This window comes from Erpetoichthys calabaricus, chromosome 14 (genome assembly GCF_900747795.2).
Source record: "Erpetoichthys calabaricus chromosome 14, fErpCal1.3, whole genome shotgun sequence".
Taxonomy (NCBI): Eukaryota; Metazoa; Chordata; class Cladistia; order Polypteriformes; family Polypteridae; genus Erpetoichthys; species Erpetoichthys calabaricus.
This window is the reverse complement of record NC_041407.2, coordinates 62,447,104-62,458,010: the sequence shown is the minus strand read 5'-3', so window position 1 is coordinate 62,458,010 and position 10,907 is coordinate 62,447,104. Positions and strand designations below refer to the sequence as shown.

Sequence of the window (10,907 nt, the reverse complement as noted above, 5' to 3'; positions counted from 1 at the left end):
TATTTTACAGATTGTTTACTTTTCAGAAAGGGGTCTTATTCTGGGGGTTAAATACGACCTTGTATTCCTATTAGCTTCAATAGTTTTACATGAGTGTACATAAGCAAGATAAATCTATGTGTAAACATATATAATTTGTTATGCAAGTGTATGTACAGTATATACACACACACATATACTGTATATTCATATTAATGTAGGACACTAAAATAAAACGATATTCTGACTGTCTAGATAGATAGATAGATAGATAGATAGATAGATAGATAGATAGATAGATAGATAGATATGACATAACAAGGTGCTTTCTGAATTCATCTTCTCCTATGTGTTTTCATACAGTGGCCCAGTCCTCTAATCATAAGTCATGCCTCTCTAAATCTGGCTGTACATCATACTTTTAGAGCTATTGCAACACCTACCTGCCTCTAGCTTACCTGATTACACAAAAAAATGTTTACCATTTTAATTCTCAAGGAAGTAGAGCATGGACTAGTCTAACCACCCATCTTATTGCCAAGCTAAAGTAGCCTTCTTGGATGCCAACTGCTGCTTTTCTTTTTCCTCTCCTTCAAAAAAAAAAAAGAAAAAAAAAAAAAATCACAATTATTCACAACCAAATCCATTTCTAATTAAATCCCTGTCCTGTCTCTGTGTGCTTTTGCCATCACAGGCTAGCCAGGTTTAGACAATAATCTCGGCTATTGTGTCATATCTCTGGAAAATGAACAGCACTGCCTTTGATCAGCTGAAGTGCAGTCAAAGGGGTGGATCAACCTGAAAAACAAGCTTGCATTAGAGTTACAACATTATGGCACTGCTGAAGTAGCCACAGTGACACTCTCCTCTCCTCTCCTCTCTTCTCTTCTGGCATGATTTGACCTGGATTTGTTTTTTAAACTTTTTTTTATTATTATTATTATTTCTTTGCCCATTCTTGACACAAACTTGGATTCTTCAACAGGTTTTTTTTTCTGCAAACCCTGATGGTTTTCTTCAAGAGCTGCCTATTCAAACGGATACAGTTTTCTGTCTACCGGCACAGTAATACAGGTAAGAAAAAGTTTATTTCTTGACAATGCACTTGGGCTTGTAAGCCGTGTTTCCAGGCAAGGTAATGTGCTTCTTTTGTGTTTAGATACATTACCTGAATATGTTTTTAGAATGTAATTATATTGCAATAAAATCAATGTTTCATTCCATTTCTATTGACAGTAGTTTCAATAGCAACACTTCTTAACTTAATGAAAAAAATGCTGTATCAGTTAAAAGAAATGTTTCCTAGAATAGTAAAAATGAAAATGACCTCATTACATAATATAATTTGATGTCATTATAAAAGAGTATGAACAAAGGGATTATATGGAAACCAGAGGTTCAAAAATGCAGTAATGAGGGCATATTACAAAAAGGAGAGTAAAGGATGTATGACTCGGTGAAAAGCATGCCATCCCTGCACTTCTGAATCACATTCATATAAAGCGAAGTAAATGCAAATGGTCGGGCTTGAATAAAGGTGTTACTAATACAAGTATGAATTTTGACCCTTGGTATTCTTACTTCTTCTGGATATTAAATATTTTTTTTCTGTTCAGTGAGGACCACAAAGCTCATAAACAAGATTTCACAATATTTACATGTTAACACTGCCATTTAACTGAACATAAATGACCTTCATGTTTTAACTTTGCTGCTTTTTGCTACATTTTGGTATATACGTTGTACATAGGATAAAATTTTATTTTTCAAAAACTTAACTTCAATTTTATACAGTAATGCAAGGATAGATAAGAAAAGTTAATACTGCTAATAAAGCAATGAAACGTCAGAAATGTTTTAAAACCTATGCATCAATTTATCTTAGTCCCGTCTGTCCATTACAGAGTCGCTGAGCTTAGACAAAGGCACAAGGCATGAACCAACCCAGAATGGGATGCCACTCCACTGCTGGGCACCCACACTTCACCTGACCAGGCAAATACGGAGTCACTAGTTAAACTAACACGCATATCACATATATGGTGGAGAAGGAAACCTGCAGGCTCAGAGCCCACAAAGAGAAAGGGAACAGATATCTGCAGTGCACACTGATAGTCAGGGATTATGAAGAAACAATGGAAGCAAACATTTTCATTTTTAAAGTCTGTTTACCGGGAAGTAAATCATTTACTGCAATTCAGCCTTTAAATAAACATCCTGTATAAGTAAGAATCACATTTAAGCGATTTCAAATTGTATTTATTTTTATTCTTTTTTAAGTAACTTATTTAACAATTAGGACATATTTATCTTTCCTTAGTATCATAAATAAATTAAAATTTGTTTAAATCAATCTACAGTATTTCTCTGAAAGAAAATGTCAATTTTCAAGGTGTAGCATGTGACCAAATAATAAATTTTGCCTCTGTGTTTTCTTTTAGTTCTATTAGTTTTTAGGTTTATGTTCTTCATACTTTATTGCTAGCCAGCACCTTGAAAAATTGAATAATATTACGAGATACCGGAATTTGCTACTGTGAACATATCTGAATGACTTCTCTTGTTCTAAGACACTGAGAAGAGATAATTTTAATTATCAAACGAACACATACCACCTGCGCTTCAGAACAGGTCCTCCACCTGAAGCTAAGCATTTTCGGGCCCAGCCAGTACTTGGATGAGAGACCATCAAGGAAAAGCCTGGCTTGCTGTTGGAACAGATGTTGGTGAGACCAGCAGGTGGCACTTACCCTGTGGTTTGTGTGTGGATCCCAATGCCAGGGGAAAGTGTGCTGAAAATATGGTGCCGTCCTTCGGATGAGATGTAAAACTGAGGTCCTGACTCTCTGTGGTCATTAAAGATTCTTGGGCATCTTTCAAAAAGAGTTTATTCTAATGTCCTGGCTACACTGCCCACCACAACTTGGTTATTCAGGCCCCCTAATCATTCCCTGTCTCTAAATGTCTCTCTCTACCCCCACCTTCTCCACCTAATAGCTAATGTATGGTGTGTACTAGCGTAATAATGGCTGCTGTCACATCTTCCGAGTGGGTGCTACACAATGCTGGTGGATAAAGTGGTTCCTCTCTGTTTATGTAAAGCACCCTGAGTAGTGAGAATAGCACTATATAAATGTGATTATTATGATTATTATTAGATTTCTCCAACAAGTGAATTTACATTGAAACCATTTTGCTGGTTAAGGAATGTGATATTAACATTCTGAGATATCGCCATCCTCATTCAGGGCCCCTGTGTCGTCCTGGGGGCATTCTCAAATGCTCCAGGCTAGTCATGTGATATAATCCCTTCAGTGTGTCCCAGCTCTGCCTCTGGGTCTTCTCGGTGAGCTGGGCCAGGTATACCCAACTCCTAATTTAGGAAAGGAGTATACGAAGGTTCCAACTTTAACTATAATGCTGGATGAGAGTTACTAGGAGCGAATGTTTTGTTCACAAATAAGCAAACTTGGAAATCTGACATTAAGATTCCCAAGTTTCTTGGTGGCATAGTCGGCATAGCTAACAATCTCTCAGTGCTTGGAATCTGGTTTGATTCCTGTAAGGTGCTTCTTCTACGTTGAATTCACCTGTTCTCGATCAGCATGAATTTAGAGTGATTGATGTGTCTAAACTGGTCTGGTTTGGGTGTGTACACAAAAGCGTGCCCAGTTATAGACTACCATTTCATCCATTGGCTGGTTTCATAATTAGATGAGTGGTTGCCAGGATATGCTCTGGCACCACATGGCCTACAACAGGTTTAAAAAAAATAAAGATGTTTTACCGAAGTCAAAACCAACCTCAAGGTCATGATACAGCCTACCAGATGCTAAACTGGAACAGGAATTGATCTGTCATGACCTCACGCTGCAGCATCACCTTGATCCGAAAGTGAAAATGGGAGTAAAACTGAGGGGGATTTGATGATTTCAGAAGGATTACTGGAACTGAGCACAGCCCTTTCATCCCCACTGTCAACCACAGCTATTTAAACACCCACCAACCCCGAAGTCAGCCGCATCAACCCCAGTCGGACTCACAATTCTGCCAACAGAGTGCAAAAAAGACCGAAACACACATTTCGAGCTGTAGGAAATGATTGCTGCATTCAGAAGGGACATAAATGATATAAAAAGCGATATAAAGAAGGATATAAAGAAAGAAATAATGGGCCTAAATAAGAAGAATGGAAAACAGCATCAAGATATTAAAGACCTGGAAAAACATTTAAGCAATAAGTTTACTATAGCGTTTACAGACATTCTAGGAAAAACGGATGAAAAAATACAGGAAAATACAAGTAAGATAGAGAGTAAAATTACAGTACTTGCTGTTCAGCAAATGTTTACGACTCATATTGAAATAGTTGAACAATCAACATACACTGCTGACAAATAGGCAATGGATGCAAAATCAGAATACAAAGTGCTCATTGACAAACTGGCTGCTCTGGAAGATAGATATAGAAGTAACAACATCAGAATCGATGAAAAGTCAGTTTTATATTTTATTTCTCTCTGAAAGAAGCAGAAAAGATAGACATCCCTGTGAAACACTATCTTGAGTCATACCGTGTTCTGACAAGGCAAGGAAGATTCTGCTCGCAACTTGGACCATTTGTAATGTGACTTTTGCCATAACTATACATTCTATTTCCTTTTCGGCTACCTTTCTCTTTTTTACCCCATTTTCTTTCAATGAGGCAACTACAAAGTAATTTGCTATTTACAGGGTGTTTTTTTCCACTTAACATTCTTCATTTATTGTATTGGGAATGTACTATTATACATTATGTCATAATGTCTACATAAGAACTGTTTAATATCATTCCCTAGGTTTATTGTATTGGGACAACACTTTCAAGATGCATAAATTTTAACCTTTTCTACACCGCTGCTGGGGGGTTACTTTTGTTCTAGACGTGCTCTTGCCATGTCAGAGGACTGTGACTTCATGAAGTGTGATCTGCCTCACTCAGGGAGGCAAAATGGGATTATGGGGAGAAAGATAGAGAGCTTTGCCATTTGTTATTTATCCTTTGTACCCCAACAACTATTAATGCCAACAGAACAACAGGCTTCATAGCCATAATGCCCGGCAATAATATGAAATTTATGTCAAACCTATCATATGTAAAAAATTAACTTAAAGTCTTAACTTAAAGACTACAAAATGTCAAAAGAAAATATAAAGATGAACACATACAGTAAATGAGTCAATAATTGCTTGTGTTCCAATAAAGTGACAGCTTTGAACATGCTTAGGTGACTGCCCATGCCTTGGGGAAACAGTAATTTAAAAGATATGCAGTGAACATTTTTTAAATGAAAATGGCATTGTTGGTATCATTGGTTTGTGCCAAGACTAAATGCACTGTCTATAGTTTCAAGTATGTGAGCTTCACTATAAAGTTGAGCATCTTCTTTTCCACAGTAAGTAGCCAACATCAAATGGCAAATTTTCATGATTTTAGAACATAAATTGTCTTAAAAGTGGAAGCACCAAAGCCAGTTCTGAATTCAGGATTCAGCCTTTTGGTGGTTCGTGGTTTCAGCACACACATCTGGGCTTCCTGACTTTTTCCTGACCAAAACTGACCATGTAGCCATCACCTCAGCTTGCTTTGTGACCCTGAGCAAGTCACATAACCTGCCTCTATAAAAAAAAAATCAATTTGAACAATATAACAATAGATCCTTATACTCTCAAGAGTATGGCAAAGGAGCTCAATAAATAAATTGTCCTTAAATCTATGTATGATTCACAGATGACACTTCAGATTTCACAATTATAAATCTTACAACTCCTGTAGTGTATTGCACAACACGACATAACATCCAGGAATGAATGTAGTGAACAAGCAGATAGTATAAATACCCCTACACCAGAAACTCTTTGGACAACTTGTGTGAAGAATACAGATTTTAAGGCTGATGCAGGTGTGTGTGTGTGTGTGTGTGTGTGTGTGTGTGTCTGCGTGCAAACGGCATGTTTGACATACCCAGTGACTAAAAGTAACATAACATCAACTTTAGGCCAGATACTGGGTATCTCCAGTCCCTGCTAATACAGAGGACTACTTGTTTAAGCCTCGCTCTTTTGTGATTGAGCCCCCACTTGTCTACCACAGAGCTAAAAAATGCAATTTTTTTTCAGCATAGGACCTACTGTCATACACTGTATGCTAATTGCAAGCAACCCATTTATTTAGAACAATGTAATCATATTAAAAGACTATAAAGAAAATGCTAATACTTGAATTCAGTTTTGAAAATTCTATTAATGCAATTGGATAAATCACACTTCTAACTAGTGCAGATGTAATCTATTATAGAGCATTAAGAAATTATCTTGTTTGAATTGATTACTCAACCACCTAATTCAATCATTTGTAGCCAAAATTAAGAAATTTGTTTAGCTTCATACCCAACTAGTGAATATACAAGGAATAAAACATTGCAGATGGACCTTTTTTCCAGATTTACAAAAAATAATCAATATAGTTAGCATTTATATAAGCAGTACATCACAAAAGACCTGCCTTAAAAGTCACTTTAACCTGTCAGTTTATATTTAGGTTAGCATAATCGCCTTAAGGAAAATGTCATAATCCGAAGTGAAAGCTTGTTTTTTTTCTATTTAACTTTATCTGTGTATAAGTTAAGGTACAACTTCTTTGTTTTGTCAAATCACCACAATTAAGAAAGTGGAATGAATGATGCAGAAAGTTTTCTCTTGTATACTTTTCATCAGTTCTTTTTGAAGTTGCTTCTACAATTATCAGATGTGTGAGTAGAGACTATGGCATCCTGACAGCAAAGCAGGAACTTTTACCAGTAGGTGTTAGAAAATGCATCCCACTCTGTGAAAGCTTAAAAATAATTAACACATACCAATTAGAAGTACTATCTATACAACTCAAAAATAATAACTACATTTAATCAACCGAAGTACTATCTATACAACTCAAAAATAATAACTACATTTAATCAACCATTTGAATATAAAAACATTACATTTTTTTTATTTAGTGTCATTTCCTAACAGAGGGTTGACAGACATGTCTCTTCAGGATCTCCTCTAGCGCATAGATTTTGACTGTAATGCCTTAATTGTAGCCTATTCATGGTGTCTCTCCATCCAGGTCCTTCCTCTTCCTCCATCCATTCTTCCCTCTAGAATCCTCACCAGCAGTTTTCCTCCTGCCCCACACATTATATATCCTGTGTACTTTATCTTGCCTATTGCTGTGTCATTCAGGAGATGTCTCACTGTATCAGTTCTCCAAAAGACTTCTTCATTGGTTTCTTTCTGTGCTGAGCTTATTTTCAGTAACCGTTGATAACGCCATTGCTGAAAAGCATTTATCCTGTGTATTGCTTCCCTGTCCAAAGTCCAGGTTTCAGTGCCATAGAACAGAACTTAAAAAATATAACATTTCAGTATTCTGTAAGTCCCTTCTCATCAGTTACTTTGTTTCCAGAAAGCATCTCTTGACTGCACCGGCTAAAGTTTCATATCCAACTCTCTAAATATTTGTATTTATCAGTTTGCTCCAACTTTTGTTTTCTTTAGGTTTAGCTCCATACTGCTTTCCTGAATTTAATGAAGCCTGTAACAGTCACTCATAATCAGCCAGATCATAAAATAGGTCATTATGATAGCAATTGACAAAATTGAATTCATATTTAGTTGCAGAATTACCGTATTTGGGGGGTTCCTCTAGAGTGCCTCTTTCTCTTGCACAATTTGGCTCAAAAACTAATCAGCACATCGTCATCTCGTAACAGGCTTAGGTTTCAAGTTTGGTATTTTTCCGTCCAGCCATTTTAGCTTTAGACTGTCTTCCAGAAACTTTGACACACACACCCAAACAAACAGACAAACACACACACACCCATGATCGAGATATCGATGTTTTCGGTATCAGGGGACATTAAAATGTTGAGAAACCAGAGATTGAAATTTTTGACGAATCTAAAGCTTTTGCTCCTCCCCCATAGAAGATAGGTGGGGAAGGGCGCAAAACAAAAACACTATTTTAAAGAAAGACGTACTATATTTTTGCTTTGCGCCCTCCACCACCATAATAAATAATAATATGATGTGATGACAGAGGTTTGTGGTGCTGCGCGTTTACATAAATAAACAGAAGTCTTTGTGTGTGCAGGTTCTAAATGGGTGCAGGTGCACATGTGAGTGACCGAGGTTGACTGTGCCTTCACATAGAACCACAAGTGGATCGGTCAGGTGCTTCATTCACACCTCAGAGCAAGTGAAGGCAGCACCTGCAACAATCGCAGTGTAAAAGGGAGCCTGGGCAGGAAATGGGGGACAGATAGGACAATAATGAAAAAGACAATGGAATATGAAAGGAGAGGACAGAGATTAACAAAAATAAAGAAGGACAGAATCACAGAGGAGCAGGTGCAATGCAGGCAGATAGGTGTGAGCCCAAGAAAAGCGTTTGAGGGTAGAGGTCACTCTGCTGAGCACCTCACAAAGCTGGAGGGACCTTTTGCTCAGCGAAAGTTCTCGTGTATGCAGAGGGTCTGGCGGTGGCAGCAGGAGCCCCATAGAATTCCAAAGGGACTGGCTGTGGAGATACGAGTCAGAATTAATGGTTGTCTGCGCCTGTTGGTAGACATCACCTTGTGCTGAAGAGACCCAATAAGGGTAAGCAGAGGAGACTGAGCTCCGATTGTGTTTTTAAAAACATGTTTTTTTGGTCCAGGATTTTTAACCACATTTTTAGAGGATATTGTTTATTTATTGAATGTAACCTCCACTTTGCATTTGATTGTTGTTGAATATTTTATTTAAGGAAGAAACTTTGCACTGCGGGGCGGCACGGTGGTGCAGTGGTAGCACTGCTGCCTCGCAGTAAGGAGACCTGGGTTTGTTTCCCGGGTCCTCCCTGCGTGGAGTTTGCATGTTCTCCCAGTGTCTGCGTGGGTTTCCTCCCATAGTCCAAAGACATGCAGGATAGGTGCATTGTCAATCGTGAAATTGTCTCTAGTGTGTGTTTGTGTGTGTGTGTGTTTTGTGCCCTGTGGTGGGCTGTCACCCTGCCCGGGGTTTGTTCCTGTCTTGCACCCTGTGTTGGCTGGGACTGGCTCCAGCAGACCCCCCGTGACCCTGTGTTAGGATATAGCGGGTTGGACAATGACTGACTGACTTTGCACTGCACTATTTACACTTTGTTTTGCTTTTGAAAACTTTGCACCGTCATCTCCTGCTGACTGTGGGTGTCCTCATTTGCCCGGCTCATTTATGGAAAAGTTATCAACAGTTATGGGTTTAAGCCCTGCTTTAAGGATGTGGAGCCAATCTGTTCTAATTATATAATTGCTTTATTATCACTGTTACAGGGTTTAATTCACTAGCAGGACACCCCTCCACTACCCCTCTCAAATTTGTAAAACTAGTAACTTTTGTTGTCTCATTAAAATAAGGCTCTGTGCTCTTTTGCTGTTTGTTTACCGGGTCAAGACAATGGATAGCTCAACCTACTCTTGCATATTTCTGCAAAAAAAAAAAACAAAAAAAAAAAAACACTGAAACAATAACATTCTCTCTTCATATAATATTCTGAGCATGAAAATTACTTATGTCATAAAACATTTTTAAAAGTCTAGCCACTGTTTTTAAAACAGTGTTTTCAACTTAATTCAATATCTTGTGAAAATGTTTTGCGTTAAGAGAAATTCCAGATTCAGAAATTGATTAATCACAACAAAATCTATAAAGTATACAGCTTTTTTGGGGTGGGAGGATTTCAGTGCTGATGAGTGTTACAGAAATAATTAACAAACCCTGTAATTAGCTGAAATAAACAAGCATGCAAATAACAGACTTCTTGAAATTAGATTAGAAATTTTTCCAGTCTTTAAGTAAAATAAGAAATAAGGTTATCGTGCAGTAAATAATGACATATTAACATAAATTTCTCAAATTTAATCAAATTCATGGTCCCTGCGGCATCAGCAAAGTGCCCATCCATTGCAAAGCCTACTCTAGCACACACAGCCAATTTCACTCACCAATTAACATAACGTGCACATAGTTGGGGATGTCAGAGGAAACCTATGAACACACAAAGAAACAGGCATACTCCATAGAGACAATGACCCGGAGAGTCATTTAATAAAGTTTGTGCAAGCACAAAAAGAGGTTTGAAATGTGCATACACAACTTCACAAGCAAATGTTGAGTTTTTAAAAGAATTTGATGAGGGAATGTTTGTATGTTTACAGTAACTTTTTTTTTTTTTTTAAGTAATAATATTTACGGCAACTCTGACCCATATGCATGCAACATTATGGAGAAACTATGAAATGGCGACACCCTTGATCAAGCAGGGAAGTGCAGCCAAACCACCTAAATAATAGCCGACTCATATAATTCACAACACCATGCCATTACTATAATATGTGTTGACGTGACAAACATATTAAAGCTCAAATGTGATATGATGTACAGACTATATTTTAGTTCCCATTTAAGAGGGCCAATGCTGCGTATTTGCATGAAGAAGTTTTTCTGTTTTTTGTCATTGATATGTCAGAAATACCTCAGCCAAGCTTCACTCATTCATGTCTGCTGTGCTGGAAGCCTTTAACAAGCCGACGAAGTGCAACATACAGTTTTCGTAAAGTGTGGGTTCACACATACACATACAACCTAACAAGTTGTTACTAACATCAAAGGGCCATTTGCAGCATTGTCCGGTTTTCTTAGCATAGTCAAGAGCAACTTAATGCACTCATATTGCAATAAGGGCACCTAGCAAGAATGAAGCTGTTTTTGTTAACCCTAAGCAGCTACATTCTATTAACATGCAGGACATCTTTAAGGCCAAGATGAGACTGCCTTACATTACAACTACTCTAGAATAACTCTGCAAAAAAAGGCATCTCCAATTA

General features: G+C 37.6%; 1 protein-coding gene across 1 annotated transcript in view; it reads left to right on the top strand.

Annotated features, from left to right (window-relative positions):
• The first annotated feature begins 538 nt into the window (after positions 1-538).
• Positions 539-10,907, top strand: part of LOC114664802 (noncompact myelin-associated protein-like) — a 52,982-nt gene continuing 42,613 nt past the window's right edge. The window contains exon 1 of the mRNA XM_028819078.2: positions 539-1,053. The gene's annotated coding sequence lies outside the window, so the exon portion shown is untranslated. The remainder of the gene's footprint in view (positions 1,054-10,907) is intronic.